At 39.7% G+C, this 18,191-nt stretch overlaps 1 protein-coding gene across 1 annotated transcript in view; it reads left to right on the plus strand.

Moving 5' to 3' along the window:
* The window catches only part of TOX (thymocyte selection associated high mobility group box), a 195,559-nt gene that overhangs the window by 75,530 nt on the left and 101,838 nt on the right, over positions 1-18,191 (plus strand). The gene's annotated exons all lie outside the window — the stretch shown is intronic.

Here is an 18,191-nt window from a genome sequence, read left to right on the forward strand (position 1 = left end):
GAAAAATCATAATAGAACTTCAGCTCTGACAATTTTGGTGAAAATAAATTATAGAATAATAATTTTGGAATAAAAACATTTTAAAAATAGATATGTTATACTTTTCAAATATAAACAGAATGTAAAATTGAGGTGATAAAATATTTAATGCAAATATTATTTGTATGCATTTTTTAATGTCTTCCTGAAACCATTATTTCTGAATAAACCGTAGTTATTTTCTCAATTAATCTAGGTTGTCTTAGATACTTTTTTTTTTTTATCACAGAAAACCTGCCAGGTACAATAGATTATCCAATAATAACAAGTACCCACAGAGCTTCTGTACAGTGGTATACTTTTAAGACTACAAAGCAGTAAAGCATATTCCTTTCAGTGATTAAAATGAGAATATATTAATCTTTTTTAAATGTAGTGAATGCCTATGGGATCTTTCGAAAACATATAAATTGATGCAAGTTGAAAAATCCCACACAAAAGTGTGTATATATTGTATTTCCTATTGCAGATATTATTAATCATTGCTATAACTACTATTTGAAGTTGATTGTGTTGTTTTCTATAATCTTCAAATATATCTTTAAAAAAACCAGATTATATTGTTTAATTTGTGCATTCCATGGGGAAATTCTCAACCATTTCATATGCAAGCAGTAATTCAGCGTCATATGCAAAAAGTAGAATAAATTGTTTGGAACTTAAAAATAATTCCAATAATTGTGATTTCTTTGAGGTTTTTTTTAAGACACAGGAATTACGATTTAGCTATTTTTCAGAGTTTTTTTCTGGTTGACCACCAATATTTTAAAGGACCAATTTTTTTGAGTTTATTAAGAAAAATTGTGTTTCTTTTCTGCTTGAAGAAATAAGGGATTTACTGTATTTCAGAGCTTCAGCCCTAATACTTATTTTTCTTTTTATCATTTGAAGTTCTGTTATAAAGCAATTCTTTTTATCTTCATTGCATAGAAACTCTTTAGATTTCTTAATAATTATAAAGTATGTGTTATTTTGTAACTGAGTGTGGCTCCTGATTACTATATAAATTCAACTTAGTTATGCATAGAAAGTAACAGATTCTGAAACAACAATTTAAGGAAAGAAAGAGCCATGTGATTTCATTTATTAAAATAAATAAATGTCTCATCTTTATAACTTACAATGAACTGATGAGAAACCTAATGACAATGTAATTGAAAAACAATTGGATAATGAGCCAAACAAAATCCAATCATGCAGTAGGTAATCTACCACATAGTATTTAGCAGTAAGATTCAGAAGTCATCAATATTACATCCATATTCAGAATAAAAAAACATGGTACTGAATCTATAGTCATTAAAGAAATATTGTTAAAGGGTAGTTAAATGGGACTGTTGAAGTCAAAATCTGAAAAACCAAAAAGCATTTCTTCTAGAACAATACCAAAACTAGATTAACAAAATGGCTTACAAGAAATTATTTGTTTAAAGTTTAAACTGACGCTAGAATAGTTGTCTTCAGGTCCACAGTATAGTTTTGTTGTATAAATATTATCTGCAGGGGAGTGTTGAAGAAGGAAAACATTTCTTTAACCTCATCACAAAAGTCACAATTAAATATGTATAAAAGAAGCCTTAAGAAGCCTGAAATGTTCAAGGCAAAGTATTTTGTACTGATGAAAGGGGAAAAAAAGTATTTTAGACCAGGGGTGTCAAACTCAATTTCATTGAGGGCCACATCAGGGTTGTGTTTGACCTTGTGAGGCCAGGGTGGGCATGGCCAGGGTGGGCATGGCCAGCTCTACATCACTCGTATCTGGGGCGTCTGTGGTGGCCCGAGTGCTCTGCCAGTGAAAACAAGCTCCCGAGCTCTGTTTTTGGCTGTGACGGCCTCCTGCAACACTCCACCAGTGAAAATGGAACTTGGGAGGGCCCTCCCGAGCTCCATTTTGGCTGGCAGATGTCCTTTGCTGTTTCCAGGGTGGCCCCGAGGGCCAGATCTAAGTACCATGTGGGACTTTGACACCCCTGCCCTAGACATATTTGGAGAAAAAAGGTGAAGCATTGGAAGCAAAATATATTTTGCTAATCACAGAGGTGGCTTTGTTAGGTTCTAGAATTATATGGCAGTTAGTGAAAGCTATGCGCACGAGTGTACTTGCCCACCACTTCTGTGGCCCAAGGGCTGGAGACTGCTGACTTAGCTGACTGTAGGAAATGTTTGGAAGATCTTATTTGTGCCAAAGTAGGTGGTCCAAAGTACTGTCTGAAAGCATATCCAAATTTCTGACCTGAGGGGTCCTTGGAACTCTCTCTGCTTGGTTGTTTTCTTGAATATGTTTCATTACCCAAACTAGGTAACACCATCAGTGCTAGTAAGGAATGAGGTTTGCTCACAGTTTATATTCTAATAGTATAATAGTATTCCTATCAATGTTTTTGGGAATGGTCTTAGAGGTTCTTTAGTTGGGTTTGTGCCTCTCTTGCGGCGGCAGATCAAGGCAGCTCCATTTTCCACCTCACAGCTGACTGGCGTGACGAAAAATTCCGTGCCACTTTATTCTCACGCTCAAGCCGCATGGCTAGCGAGACTCTGGGTAAGCCGCTGCATTTACTCGCCTCAGACCCTTGAATTAAGGTACGATTTATTGGCTTGGGGCTTGTCTTTTACCTTGGGAGCTATTTCGGCACCATTTTAATTGCCCAGTGCTTGCATTCCGCCCAAAATGGCCGACATTCCTGCCCATAAAGCGGATCTCTCCAAATCCAAGGGGAAACATCACCATGAGGATGACCCTGGGGAAGGCTCCTCCACCGGTCACAAGGGCAAGGTCAGGGCAACAACTGCAGAATGCGCCTCCCATTCTAAGGGTTCCGCCCTTTCCAGGGACAAAGTAGGCGCCACAAGGCCATGGAGAAGGCCTTCCAGAAGGCACACTCCAGGGCGGTGCAGGATTCTCCAGCTCCATCTGCCTCCGTTTCCGCGGCTCAACCTAGGCCTCCGCCTTCCTTGTCCCCTGACTGTTCTATTCAAGGTGAAGCCACCAACGCACCAGACGTGGCATTGGTGTTCCCTTCAGATTCTGAGGAGCCTCGGTCTCCTTCCCCCACTCAGGCTGACCAGGGGCTTTCTTCTTCCATCTCCAATTCTCATCCTCCTCTGCAAGCAGCCCAGTTGCCCCTGAACATGCAGGGCTCCTTAGCCGACCTCATTTCTGAAGCCATCCACCAGGGAATAACCCAGGGCCTTCAGCAACATCAACCTGTGGCCACTAACCCTGATAGCCGGCCCATGACAACCCACTCATGGCCTCGTCCTTCTCATGAGGAATCTGCCGATATCTATGATCAGGATTCGGTGAGTCAGGATTCTCTCTCTGACAAGGGAGCTTTACCTGAGCAAGACCTCTCAGAAGATGAGGATCTAGAGCCTGATCAGCCAGCTTTCGTGGGTCTCTTCAAGCCCCATATGGTTCGTTCTTTACTCTACAAGGCGAAAACGACCACCCGCCTAGGGACCGGTACTTCTGATTCGAAGGTTCCTCCTATTCCGGCGGACCCTACTTCTGCCCTGTTCCAAGAACCCACGGTGCAGTCGGAGGTTATTCTGGCACCAAAATTGTTTTCAGAGGTTCTGAAACGTCAATGGTCCTCTCCCAGCTCCGGTCCTATCCCAAACAACTTGGATAGGAGGTTCTACAATATGGCGTCAGAGGTCTCCAGCCTTCTGCAGGTACCCTCCGTTGATTCCCTGGTCGTGGTCTTATCTTCTTCTTCACCTCCCACGGGACCATTGGAAGATTATTTGCGACCTGAGGAAAAGAAAGCTGAGAGAACTGTCATCAAGGGACACCAAGCCTCTGCTTGGTCTATCCAAGCTTCCTCGGCTGCATCTTTCTTTAATTGCGCATCCATTCTATGGTTGCGCCAGCTTCAAGACTGCATCCCTGCCTTCGATCAACAATCCCATCAGGACATTAATAAAATCCTGGCCGCGGTGGAGTTTTCAGCCGACGCCACGCTTAATGCTGCCCGATTCTCCACCAAGGCTATTGGTACGTCTATAACATCGCGATGTCTCCTCTGGCTTCGGAGTTGGCAGGCGGATGCCCGGAATAAGTGGCGCCTAGCCTCTTCTCCTTATTCTGCTGACAAGCTATTTGGCTCCCAGCTGGACCTACTGTTAATTGAAACGAAGGATCACCGCAAGCTTCTTCCCTCCATATCTTGTCGATCTGAATATCGCTCTCAGGGCTCCTTTCGTCCTTCTTCCTTTCGAGGCTCCGACTCCAACTACCTCCAGCACCGCTCTCACCGCTCCCTTCCTTCCAGAGAACCTCAGCAGTTCGGAAACCAGGTCAGACAGGGGCCCTGTTTTACATCGAAACCCTCTTTTTGTGGGGGGAGGGGTCACCCATTTAGACAGTCCCGCTAAGGATCTACCTGATTCCTTGATTGGTGGCCGCTTAACCCATTTTTATGACCAGTGGGATTTATCTGTCTCTGATTCTTAAAGTCTCTAAATCGGCATATTACATACCGCCGTTTTAAAATGCAGTCTCTTCAAACCATTCTGCTCTGCATCAGAAAGGGAGACTTTATGTCTTCCATTGATTTAACTGAGGCCTATCTCCACATCCCCATATTCCCTTCCCATCGCAAATTCCTTCGCTTTTCTTATAACGGCCAGCATTTCCAGTATGCGGCCTTACCATTTGGCCTCTCCTCGGCTCCCAGGGTATTCACTAAAGTCATGGCTTCCCTTATCGGCCACATTATTTCTATCCCTATTCGGACACCCTTTTATTTAGATGATATCCTCATCCTCTCCCAATCCCAGCCTCAGGCTCACAGGGATCTGTCCTTGGTCGTTTCCATTTTGCGACGGCATGGCTTCTCCATTAATTGGTCCAAGAGCCATCTGTCTCCTACTACGTGTCTCCAACATCTGGGGGCAGTTATTAATTCCAATACCCTCCAAGTGGCCCTATCACAGGAGCGCCAAACCAGTCTCTCTGACATGGCCTCCAATTTCCAGAGGCGGGGCTCCGCCTCTCTCCTGGGTCTCTCTAGTCTTCTAGGTAAGATGGTCTCTGCTTATGGCATCGTGCCATGATCTCGCCTCCACAGCAGGGAGCTGCAGTGGCTGTTACTCCCTTACCAACGGAGCCTTACCAGCACCTCGACCTTGGAGGTTCGAGACTCTCTGAATTGGTGGACATCGTCAGCCATTTCCCGGGGTTCTTCGGAGACATCCACAGGATAGTCATCACTTCGGACACCAGCCTCACAGGATGGGGAGCCCATCTGGAGTCACACATGATGCAGGGTCTTTGGTCCCAGATGGAACAGGGCATGAATATCAACATCCTGGAATTGAGAGCCATCTATCTCACTCTCCTCAGCTTCGAGCCTCATATCCTTGGTTGGGACATCCTCGTCCTCATGGACAATGTCTCGGCCAAGGCTCACGTCAACCGCCAGGGGGGGACTTGATCCCGGTCCCTGATGCGGGAGTCTCTCAAGTTAGGCCTCTGGGCGGAATCCCACCTTTCTTCGATCCGAGCCAAGCACATCTCGGGGACGGCGAACGCCCAAGCGGACTCTCTCAGCCGCAACCTCATCGATCAAGCCGAATGGAGTCTACATCCTCTCCTCTTTGAGGACCTGTGCATTCACTTCGGCTGCCCCGCGGTGGACCTGTTCGCCTCGAGCAACAACTGTCAGCTCCCCCGCTTCTTCTCTCGCTTCCCTTCTCTGGGAGCGGAAGCGGTGGACGCATTACAGAGCCCCTGGCCTCTGGGACAACTACTCTACGCCTTTCCCCCTCTGCCCCTTGTATCCAGGGTCGTAAGGAAGTTGGTCATGAAACAGGCGGAAGTTCTTCTGGCACCACATTGGCCACGCCATCCGTGGTTCGCCGACTTTGTGTCTCTGTCTGTCGCTCCCCCCGGAGGATCCCCAACGACTGGATCTCCCTTCACCAGGGCCCCCTCCTCCAGTCCTTCCAGCTGACCACATGGCGGTTGAGCGGCTCCTCCTAACCAGGGCTCGGGTTCCACCAGGCGCCATTACCACCATCCAGGCCGCTCACCGCCCGTCTAGTCGCCGTATTTATGACTCAACCTGGCGTGTGTTTTCCTCTTGGTCTCGCAGAAAGGGCATTTCGCCTACGGACATTTCAATTGTTCAACTGCTGGATTTCCTTCAACATGGGTTCGTCTCGGGCCTAGCCCCGAATACCCTCAGGTGACAGGTAGCCGCCCTATTGTCAATACTCTCCTGCTCTTCGTCTACGTCTATCTCCAATGATCCACTCATCCGGTCCTTTTTGAGGGGCGCTACCAATCTCCGACCGCCCACGGTCCATCGATTCCTGACTTGGGACCTGAATAAAGTCCTTTCTGCCTTGACGGATCCTCCATTCAAGCCGCTTCGGGAAGTCAGTCTCAAGTTCTTATCTTTTAAAGTTTCGTTCCTCGTTGCGATTACCTCCGCTCGACGGATATCAGAGCTCGCTGCCCTGTCCGTACGCCCCGACCTCTGCATCTTCCACACGGACAGGGTGGTCCTTCGCCTGGATCCGGTGTTCATGCCGAAGATTAATACCATCTTTCACAGATCACAGGAGCTCCTTTTGCCCTTCTCCTCGTCGGCGCCAGGAATTCATGTGGCATAAACTAGACGTTCATAGGGCACTCAAAATTTATGTGGCCCGTACAGCCTCCTTCCGGAGAACAGAAGCCCTCTTTCTTTCTTTCCAACCATCAACTATGGGATCCCGTGTCTCCTCAGTTACCATAGGGAGGTGGATTAGAGCCACCATAGCGTCAGCCTACGAAACTCACTCGCTACCTGTTCCTACTAACATCACAGCACATTCCACCAGAAGCGCTGCCACCTCCGCCACCTGGTCCACACAAGCTCCCTTGGAGGAAGTCTGCCGGGCCGCTACGTGGTCCTCGGTGACTCCCTTCATCCGGCACTACCAACTGGACTCGTACGTGTTGGCGAACGCGGCCTTTGGCAGGAGGCTTCTACAGCAGGTCCGGCCTCTCCCTCCCTAGGAGACATCTTGCTTTGGTATGTCCCAGGCATGACTGCCGTGGGTGCCTTGTAGGGGAATAGGCATTGGTCTTACCTGATACGCCTCTTCTCTGGCTGGCGCCCACGGCAGTCAGCCCCACCCTTTCCGGCCGTCCCTGAGTTCCGGTGGGGTGGGAGGCCTTTCATTTCTCTGATTTCTTTCTATAGACACCTCAGTCTACTGCACAACCTCGCCTCAAAACTGGAATGAAGCAGGAAGGGGCGGTGCTAAAGTTCCAGTAGACTTAGTCCGATTGGATACCAGACGTGTCACTACCCAGGCATGACTGCCATGGGCGCCAGCCAGAGAATAGGCGTATCAGGTAAGACCAACGCCCATTTTCTTGTTTTGAATCTATAAATAACTGCATATAAATAGCACCACAATTACTCTGTTTATCTTTTATCATGCAGAGGTTATATCAGCTTCTGTTTACTGAAATCTGTGATTTGATGGGATGCCAAAACTTTTCCACCCAATTTGTGGAATTGTTGGTATTAGTCATCATAGGCTACATGGACTGAGTTGTTTTTTTTCAACAAATATGGAAAATAGTATATTGAGAAAAATTACTTTATGCGGTTTTCAGATTTAGGATTAGCAATTTATCTAACATTCACAGTATTTCTATTACTAGTTAAGTGAGAGAAAGTGATAACAAACTTGTCTGTTTGAAATAAGTATTTTAATTTTAGGTTAGTGGAAAAGAGATTGGTAATGCTAATGAATATGCATTGTTTTCATATTTTCTTTGTAACGTTTTAATCAAAGTTAATCCTTTAAAAAGGGGGAATACAAGAAGGGATTTTTCCCCCTTCTATACTTATGCCTGGTTATCATTTTGTGTTTGTTTTGAAATGAATTCTAGTTTTAATCTCCTGAAAATGGAAAGACAGAAAAAAAGACCCAGCAAAAGCAAAAGAAAATATATTAATCTAAGAAAAGAAAAGGACAATGTAGAACAGAGTCACCCATATGTATATTTTGTATAGGTACTATAGCACCTATTCAGATGGGCAGGATGTTATAGGCAGTTTTTTTCTGTAAAGATGTTGAAGCCACTTTACATCTGTTTCTCAAATTGGATACATTGTCTTTAGCAATGCTTAGTAAATTACAAATGTCCCTGGACTCTTTGGGATAGCAAATGGTTAACAGACTAACCTGTAATCCTGTCCTGTGGACTATTTAATAGCCTTTGCTTGCTTTCCTTTCTTACTCAGTGTAGTATTGTAGGTCTATTAATATGTTGTCTGGCAACATAGCCATTTTGTACCTAATTGGTTGGTTTGTTTATGTATTATTGATAAAGTCAAGTCTTGAACTCCACTTTCCTTGGAGGCTGCTTGATAAATACGTCAGCTAATCCCATGTAAGACATAAAATTTTCTGCTATAGCATAATACATAACATTGCTTTTAGTTTGTATTCCTAAAAGAACCCGGTTGTGCATTTTCAGTGAGCTGTATCTAACAGCATGAAATAAAATCAGATACATAATTCACACTGTGCTCTACATTGCCAAGACTTCAGCTGTGATGCCTTGTAATGTGCAGGAATACCTGTTTAGCTTTTAAATCAGTTTGCTGCCTATTCTGCCTTATAAATGGTCACCTGGTGAAAAGCTATTTGAAATATCTGGAGCACATCGCCTAGAAAAGGTGAAGCAAGTAGGAGTTTTAGCTTGGAGGAAAATAGGCTTTTCTGAAAGTTTCAATAGTTTTTTTTAATAAAGAATTTTAAAACCCCTATAATTTGATCAGAATACCTGAGACCATGAACTGACGATCTTAATTGGGGCTTATTTTGGAGGTAGGGCTTATATTACGAGCATCCTGAAATTTTTACAGTCTTATTTTCAGGGAAACACGGTATCTGTTGGGATTTCTAAAACCTTCCTTCCTTCCTTCCTTCCTTCCTTCCTTCCTTCCTTTTTCTTTCTTTCTTTCTTTCTTTCTTTCTTTTTTCTTTCTTTCTTTCTTTCTTTCTTTCTTTCTTTCTTTCTCTCTCTCTCTCTTTCTCTCTCTCTCTCTCTCTCTCTGTCTTCCATCTATCTATCTATCTATCTATCTATCTATCTATCTATCTATCTCTCTTAATATCCATCAATAGTAGCAACATAGAGGATTTCAATTCAGATCAAGTTGTTTTCTCCTGTCCTATATGTTGTTATAAATCTTGATATATTGCGTTGTTTCAATACATGATGCTTATATAGTATGAATAAATATTAACCTAATATTTCAATAGCTTATTATTGAGAAGATTTCATCAATATTAATTACAGTTTAGGAGATCAATATTACAAGGATAAAATTATTTGACTTTTTTTATCCAAAGTTGAACGTAACATTGAAAATTTATTTTTACAATTAGTTGTATAAGATGATTTTGATTGTACATTTTTTACTTAATATTAAAATCTCCATTGTATTGTTAGTGTGTGTGTGTGTGTGTGTGTGTGTGTGTGTGTGTTCACATACACATTTTAATAAAAGGGAGAAAAAGATAAACAGCATATTTAACAAGAGTTCAAATACCATGAAAATGGGAAAAAAGGAAAATAATTTCCAGAATTTTGGAGATTTTTTTTTACATTTCTACCACATGTAGTAAATAATTTCCTCTATGACACTTCCAACCTTTATTATTGTATCATTTGTCTATCTTAGATTTAAATTGTATTCCACTGATAGAAAATTTTGAACCAATATTTTTTAGCTTATAACTTGATGTAAATATAATAGATGTGAACCATTATTTGTTCCACTGAGAAATGATTCTCTAAAACTTTGCATCATTTGCATCATATATTTTTTTTAAATGGATTTTTTTTCTTTTCCCCCATTTCTCCTCCTTCTAGTCTAGCAGATTGCTAGAAAAAAAGAGTGAGATCGTTGTTTATGAACAGATAAATGAAACGTAGTTGCATATGACTCTAGACAGTGATTGTTTCCCCCAGTTATATAATCCAACAGAAAAAGATAGATTTCTGTTGGGTAATTCTTCCAGGACAGAATTGGATATTAAAGTGTTTTAATAAAAGAGGCTTGAGTTTGGACGTTTCCTGCTCTAGTAAGTTACATAGACAATGTAATAAGGTATAGTTTCTCTTTTTTATTCAATTTTGTCATGGGAAAAGCAACAAATGTTTATGGATAATTTAATTAATTGGCCATTGAATGCAAGTAGCACATAATAGATTTGGTTGTGGATTATCTGTAAAATCTTTTTTTCCAATTCCTTGAATAAGTGGGATTAATTAGAACTATACTTTCAAGGGTTTGTTTAAAAATCTATTTATTAACAATGTTAATAGTGTTTTTTTCTAGTGGCAAGAAGTTGATGATTGCTGACATCACTTTAGGCTTTATAGCCAATGAAATAAAATATAGCATTAACTCCATGAATGAATGGAACATAAATTAAAATTAATATACAAATTATTAAATATATATTTATTGTACTGATTTATCATACAAAATGGAGTGATGTATATTTCTGTGACAGACAGATACAAATTCTCATAGACTAGAATGCTCATATTAAGATTCCTTATGAAATGCAAGTTTTACAAAGAAATTTAATTAGAGTAATATTTTCTAATCAGACATCTTGAAGAGACATTGGATTATACTCAAAATTTCAGGACAGCATGGTTTCACTTTCTTGGTGTGCCTCAGGATTAAAAGTCAACCTTGCAAGGATGTCCCAGAGGTGTTTTTTCAAGAGGCAACTGGACTTTCTTGTTTTTCTTTGAAGATGTTTCACTTTTCATCCAAGAAGCTTCTTCAGTTCTAACTGGATAATGGGGAATGGAAGGATTTATATTCCTTGCAGAATGTAGATCATTTGCATTCCCCATCATCCAGTCAGAGCTGAATAAGAAAAGCCAGAAAGTTCAGTTGCCTCTTGAAAAAACACCTTTGGGACAACCATGACCTGGATGGCTGAGAATAGACATAGACAACCTTGCAAGAATTAAAAGAACTACAGCTTCTTTTTCATTTAATTACTGATCTGGGAATTCCTTCCAAGAAAATAAAATCCTGGCATTAAAATATATTAATACCTATGTCAGGCCTCTCTTCAAAAGGAAGATGCATCTATCTCAGGAGTGGGTTCTACTAACCTTTATTACCGGTTCACAATGGGATCACGCACGCGCACATGCTTTGCTCGCGCACGCTCCTTCTGCGCATGCACAGATCGCCGATGACAACATCTGGGGTGGTGGGTAGGGCCTCCTGCTGGTTTTACTACCGGTTCTTGCGAAACGGTCCGAACTGGGGGCAACCCACCACTGATCTATTTTAAAGAAGACAATAGTACACTCATTCTTCAAGAAAACAATGTTAGACACTTTCTGTTTTAACAATTTAGGACTGGGTGCCATGGGATTCATCTTAATTTTAATTTCCCCTGAAAAATCCAATCTACAGTTTGGAGGTACTCTTTAACATGTGTTTGTCAATGTTCAAAATTCAGAGCATATTTATTATTAAATTATTAAATTTATATTCCACCCACCTTACTATTGAAGCAACTCTTAAATGAAAATCCATTTTCCAGAAGAGTTTGTACCAGATACAGAAATTGAATATAAAAAATGTGATTAATTCAAGTCTAGTGACCATAATAGAATATTTTCTTGGTATCTTTGGAAGGAACCGTTATTCTTTCCCTGTTGTACAGCTGTATTCCAGTGAAATACTTTCCTGGAAGTGATAACTTAGCAATATAAAAGAGTCCTTGTAACATTAAATTCTGGAATTAGCCCTCCATATCTACTCCAGTAATTCTATTCCAACACTGGTGTTGGAGTAGAAATATATGTGGCTAATGGTGACCTATATTAATATTTACTCCTGATTTACTCCAATTCAATTGAGTTGCCTTTTTTTCCTGCTGTCTATTTTAAATCCATTCAGATTAGAAAAAAGTTGAGTTTGGTATTTTTGGTGAGTGGAAGAAATGTTAGCCTGAGAGGATTTCCAGTTATATTTGAATCTGTCTGTTTAATCAGGTGTGGTGAAGAGTTACAGACACACAAAGAGCTATAGCTAATAGGGCCCTCAGGCCACCTCTCAACCTGCACTTGTCATAGTTCATTTGGATTTTATTTTTTGCTATCCTAGAACAATGTTTGTGGTGTTATTCTTATGTGCTGCTTTCTCTGGAATTGTAGCCTTAAAGACATTCTTCTTGCTAAAGAAAACTAAATTTAAAAGAAAGGCAGTCAAGTTCAGAACCTGGTCCCAAGGTTGTACATTAAATTAGGGATTTGAAAGGGGGAAAAAAACACTCCAGAAAAAGGTAAAGCATTGTTGCAGAATAAAATACATGGTTATCAGCTGAATTTAACTGGAGGAAATCATATAAATGTAATTGTAGTGGCTATCAAGTTGACATAATTTAAGTCTGATTAGAGACTGAATTGGTGATGACATATGACTAATGTATATGTTGCATTGTTACGAGATACCATTGTATAATAGCGCCAGTCCTCTCATGAACATTTTTAGCCCTTATTTAAACTTTTTAATTTCTCTTTACATTTTTTTAAAAATACTGTTTTTAAAAAGTGCTGGAAAAAGAATAAGATGGAATTGCAAAGTATCCAGATGCCATAATATCAGGGCATTGATATTTATCTTCTGTTAGCTCAATAGACAGAATGCACTTTAGGTTGTACCGGTATGATATGAAAACAGATTGTACATTGAAGCTAGATAGCTCTGATAATAAAGACTGCAGTACAGGTCATCCTCAGTTAACTATGGTAATTGGGGCTGGAAATTCTGTCACTAAGCGATGCAGTCCAAGTTTGATAATATGCAACTGCATCGCTTAGTGACAGCAAACCTGCTATTCCCTGTTATTGTCATTAAGCAAAAATACTAAACAAGCTCAGGTGCTTTGCAAGCAGTCCAGCAAGCTAGGCAGGGGAGATTGTGCAAGCAGCCAGCATGGGGCAAACTTGTCCGGCCAGAGATAGTTACTGCTGGGTGAGAAGGAATGCATAGGTGGCCAGCAAAGTTGATCTGGGAGTGGCTGCTGTCAGGTGGGAAAGGGCGGGTGAGTAGTGTCATGAGTGTGGCTAGGCCAAAGGTGCCTGCTATTGGGTATGGGAGAGTGCAAGCAATTTACCAGACCAATTTGCAACATTCCTTCGTGGCTTCTCTGTTAATTTTGCTTATGGAAGGAAATGTCACAAATGGTTATCAAGTGACTGCAGGACACTGCAACTGTTGTTAAGTTTGAGCCAGTTGCCATGCATTGCAGTCCTGTGACTGGAGATGTATGGGATGGCCAGAACTTAAAAGACCAATTATAAGTACCAGTAGCTCAGCAACTTTGCAACTTCGAATGGTTGTTGAATAAGTGTTTGTTAAATAAGTACCTTTGTAATATTCTCTGCAGTAATAGGTAAATATCTGACAAAACTGTTGACGCTCTTCCATTTGCATAAATATTTGGAAAAGCAAAGTTGAGTTTCAGATATATTGAATTCATATCTCATTTTCATAAGGAAACAACATTATTCATTATGGTCTACTCTAATTGAAAGTTGTTCTACAAGTTCTCTGGAATGCTGGCATGCAGATTTCCAACTTTTAATATGAGGCTTAAGAGTGATTCCTTGGAAAATTTATTCCTTGGAAACCTTTGGTCCTAATTTGGAAATATTTTGTCCCATCTATTCTTCAGAGAGTTAAATATTAATATAAAGATTGCCACGTATACTAAAATATATTTGAAAATCTCCCAAAGTGTCCCTATGGCGAGAAAAAATGATGAAATTGCCAAAAAATGATGAAATTGCCAATTCAGTGAAATGTTTTTTATAATACAAGTAGTTCTTCAATTACAGTGATGCAGAAGGAGAGGACTTATGACTAGCCTTCAAAGTTTGATAAGACTTTCTGACAAGCATTTTGCGATAATGAAGGAAAACGTTTGTTATCAGGGTATGATCAACCCAGAAGCAAAGATCAATTCCCTGTCTGACAGATTTATGTAATGACCATTTGTAAGCAACCAGAACAGTGAATAGGGCTTGCCCATTCATTACAGAAACTTTCACCAATCTAATTCCTTTTAGATACGTTGCACTATTACATATATAATCCATAGCTAAATATCTTTAAAATACTTTAAATATTAAATAAAAGTGAGATCCTTTTTCTTTTAATCCAACCAATTCTACTTCAACTGAAAACAATACCTATTGCTATGTGATAGCTACAGTCAAGTATGTGGGATTTAATAAGCCTCAGAAGGTTCTGAGTTACCTAAATTGAGGACATAGAACATTTGTATTGATTGTCCCTTTCAAATTTATGTCTGTGAGATTTAATTCTATCTTTAATAAATGTTTGTTTGTAGTTTTCAAGACTCTAGCAGTCTTTTAAAAATGTATTTAACCCTCAGGGTCAAAAAAGATGAAATCCCACAGAGAGAGGACATAGTTCACCTCCGCGTGCCTACAGCCTCGCATAAGACAATGTGGTAGCACATCCTGGGAAGCCTTTGATATGTTCACTATGTCTCTGTCTAGTTTCTCTTCTTTTCTACTTAGCTGGATCCTGCTTGTGCTACCCTGCTGTGTTCAGTACTGCATCTTCCATTGAGGCTGTATGCTACACAGAGGGATGGTAATAATTCTGGGACTCAGCCAAGCACTGACATGTGCAACTCAAGGCAGAAAGCTAAAGAGACGCACAGCCTCTCTCAAGTGCTGCATTAACTTATGTCAGTGATACAAGTAATAAGACAAGTATGGGTTGACCTCTCTTGTATGGCTTTAAAATTTATCCCACTTATATTACACATTTGACCAGACATTTGGTTCTGCTAGACTTTTACACAGCAACTGAGTTAATTTAAGTTGCAAACATTGGATTTGGGGAAGAGGGGGAGAAGAGGGGAAGGAAGGAAGGAAGGAAGGAAGGAAGGAAGGAAGGAAGGAAGGAATATGTATTTATTGGAGAATTAAAATACATATACTGTAAGATGTATGATAGCCATGTGAAGGCAGATTAAAATGTGTCTTTTTTTTTTTACTTCTTGAAGTGTTCAAGGGAAAGAATGACTGACTGTGGACCTAAAAATATATCTAGAAGATAAAAACAAATTTAAAACACTGCTATTCAAAATAGTAAAAGAATAGTATGGATTAATTATTTGGAATAAAATAAATAAGTTGAAAATTAATGTTTTGCTGGTAAAATTAAGGTAGTTTTCAGATGTTTAATGGAATGATTTGAAGGTTTATTTGGGGGAAATCTATGTCTCTCCTTTAACTTAGGTAACTTGAATTGTCAATTAAAGATGTTTTATTTTCCAGATTTAAGTTTATGCTGTTTTGCAATATGTTGGCTACCAAACAATGATGGAAGAATCTTCAGCATATGCCTTTTTTGGGCTCCTTCCTGAGCAAAATCACCAGGCCAACAGAGAAGCATACATTGATTCTTTAAGCAAGATAAATGAAGTACCCGTGTATGGTTCCCACTTATACATTCTGCTACTGTGGCCCATAACTGGATGCCTTCTATGGTGTTGCTGCTGGCATCATTAGACTATATCACAGAGGGAGACACAGCCTATGTATTTGTTTTCTTCTTTCAGAGCTCTTCCATGGGTAACATAGGAAGGAGGCCAATATATTTTTTCTTGAGTTTGATACACTGCAATAAGTATTTGTATTGAGGATATTGAAGAGTCTAATAACAATGACATTTTAATTTTCTATGTGATATGACAGGGTTTCTACTTCAATTATGAAAATTAGGATTTTTAGAGGCACTACTAGAAATGAGCTTACATGTAGCCTTTTTCCTTCACCTCTCCTTGGCCAATTTCAGGCTATTGTGTAAATCACATATTGTGCTGCCAAGTTAGAAGAAGAGAAATTCAGTTTTATAATGATGTATCATTTATAGAGCTGTTCTGTTTTGGGCTGTAAAGGTTTCTATAAGATTGGGATTTTTTCGCTTCTTTAGTCTAATGAGTAGATAATTTACCTCTTCAATCTGTCTTTGCTTCAGCCATATTTTACCATTTCTAATTTCCAAATTTCACCATTTTCTCTTATTACAGATCCTAAAAATTACTGATTCTGGGCTTTGTTATATTATTAACTTTCCTTAAAGATGGTTTTTTTTTTGAGGGGTATTGTGTTTTATTTAATAATCTAGGCTAAAAATAAAAGGAAACCCTTCCACAACCATAATATTAAAATACAAATAACTCTCTATGTGCTGATCTATTGTTTGTTAATACACACCCAGAAAGATAGACAGACAGAGTGATTGTCCTCCCAGATAAACTAGACAGGAAATACAACAAGGCAAACTAATTCTACTTTATTTCAAGGGTTCATTAACAGAATCTTGGAAGTCTGAAAGTATAAACTTTCCACTGCCATTTTTAACTACTTAATCCAAGATCCCCAATCCAGGCTGTGGCCTATTTGGAACCGGGTCGTGTGCACACACACACACAGAGCTCAGCTCATGCAAGTGGCAGGCTGGTGCCAACTTGCAGTCGAACTGTGCATGCAGGCATGTGCGCACTGGCCTGTCACTCGCATGAGTTGACCTGCATGCGTGCCAGCCCACCGCACAATTGACCCAGTTCTCCTCCTCCCGCTCCAGCTGGGCCACCAAGCTGCAAAGTTTCGGGACCACTGGCTTAATCCATTATGGTGATTCCTCTGACTGTTGGAAAATCTTGCCTCTCTGGTTTCCTAGGCAGCATCTCTTTTCCCCCAAGATCATCCACATTTTCTATTAAACACAGACACAGACGCACACTCATGTATAAAATTTAATTATATGTTATAAGATCCCTGTCAGCTCTTAGTGATCACATAGATGGACCATTTTCAAAATAATATATGTCCAACCTTAAGACTTAAGTCTTCCAGGAATAGAATCCATTGCTGCTATAATTTGTTATACTACTACGACAGTTCAGTAGCTAACAGGTTTCAGCCATGAATGGCTCTCGATTTTGAATGCTACTGGTTCCAGGATTAATTCATCTTTAGTATTGGCATAGGCCATTTTTAATTCTCTCTTCACATAAGGGCTGATATATTTGTTTTTTATATTATTTATGTCATATATATATATGAAAAAGTGGACTCTGCACTTGTGGGAACATGCTAGGAAGAAGAAGATATTTTTATATCTACTGTTTTTTATCTTTGTGGTTTCTAACCTGATTGGTGTGCACTACCCAGAATTGCTTTTGCTGAGATAGGCGCCTATACAAATTTGATAAATAAGTGTATATGCTGTAAATTGTTCAAAATCAGCATTTGTTTGCATAAATTATGGGGAAGAGCCCTGCCTACACAATTCTAATCTGAATATCTTTTCAGAAGCCTCTGTTGTTATTTTACCAAGTGCTCTTTTGTAGCATGTTTGCTGGAACTGGGGTTGAAATGTTGATGTTTTATGGATTTCCTAATAGATAAGGGATGGGCTACAGAATGGAGTAATATCTGCTTATAACTTTATAGTGAGTGAAGAGTTAAAAATAAATTTGCCTATAGTTGTAATTAATGTTGAAAGTGTTTTCTATTTCTTTATCATATTACTTATTTTTTCTTTTTCTATTTTTTACTTGCTATTTTTATTTTTTCCTTTAAGTTTAGCTTGTATACGTTTTTACTATTGTAATCAAAATCCTTAATAAAAATGATCCTGAAAAAAATCCAAAGTGGCAATCAATAATTACAGACTCGCAACTACATATGCTTACATCAGTTCAATACTTACAGAGCTTCAAGTTATTACATGCTTGCATATTGATCATATTTATGTGAAATTAGCCTTGAAAGATCATTTTTGCCCTCCCATATACAATCATTTTGTCTTTCCAGGAAAGACTATCATTAACATTACTCAAGTACTGCCTTATCAGATTATGCATTCAGTTTTATTTAATAAAGATAGCTTATTTTGCCGATAAACTCAATTCTGCTATGTTGATGCATCACAACGATTATTAGTAATTATTAGTAATAGTAGTGGTGGTAGAATTGTCTTAGTAGTTTAAATGTATTAAAACAATATTCACGGAATTAAAGTCATAAGTAAAGAAACCAT

This window comes from Pituophis catenifer, unplaced genomic scaffold (genome assembly GCF_029215685.1).
Source record: "Pituophis catenifer annectens isolate HBS135680 unplaced genomic scaffold, rPitCat1.0.hap2 SCAF_3, whole genome shotgun sequence".
Lineage (NCBI taxonomy): Eukaryota > Metazoa > Chordata > Lepidosauria > Squamata > Colubridae > Pituophis > Pituophis catenifer.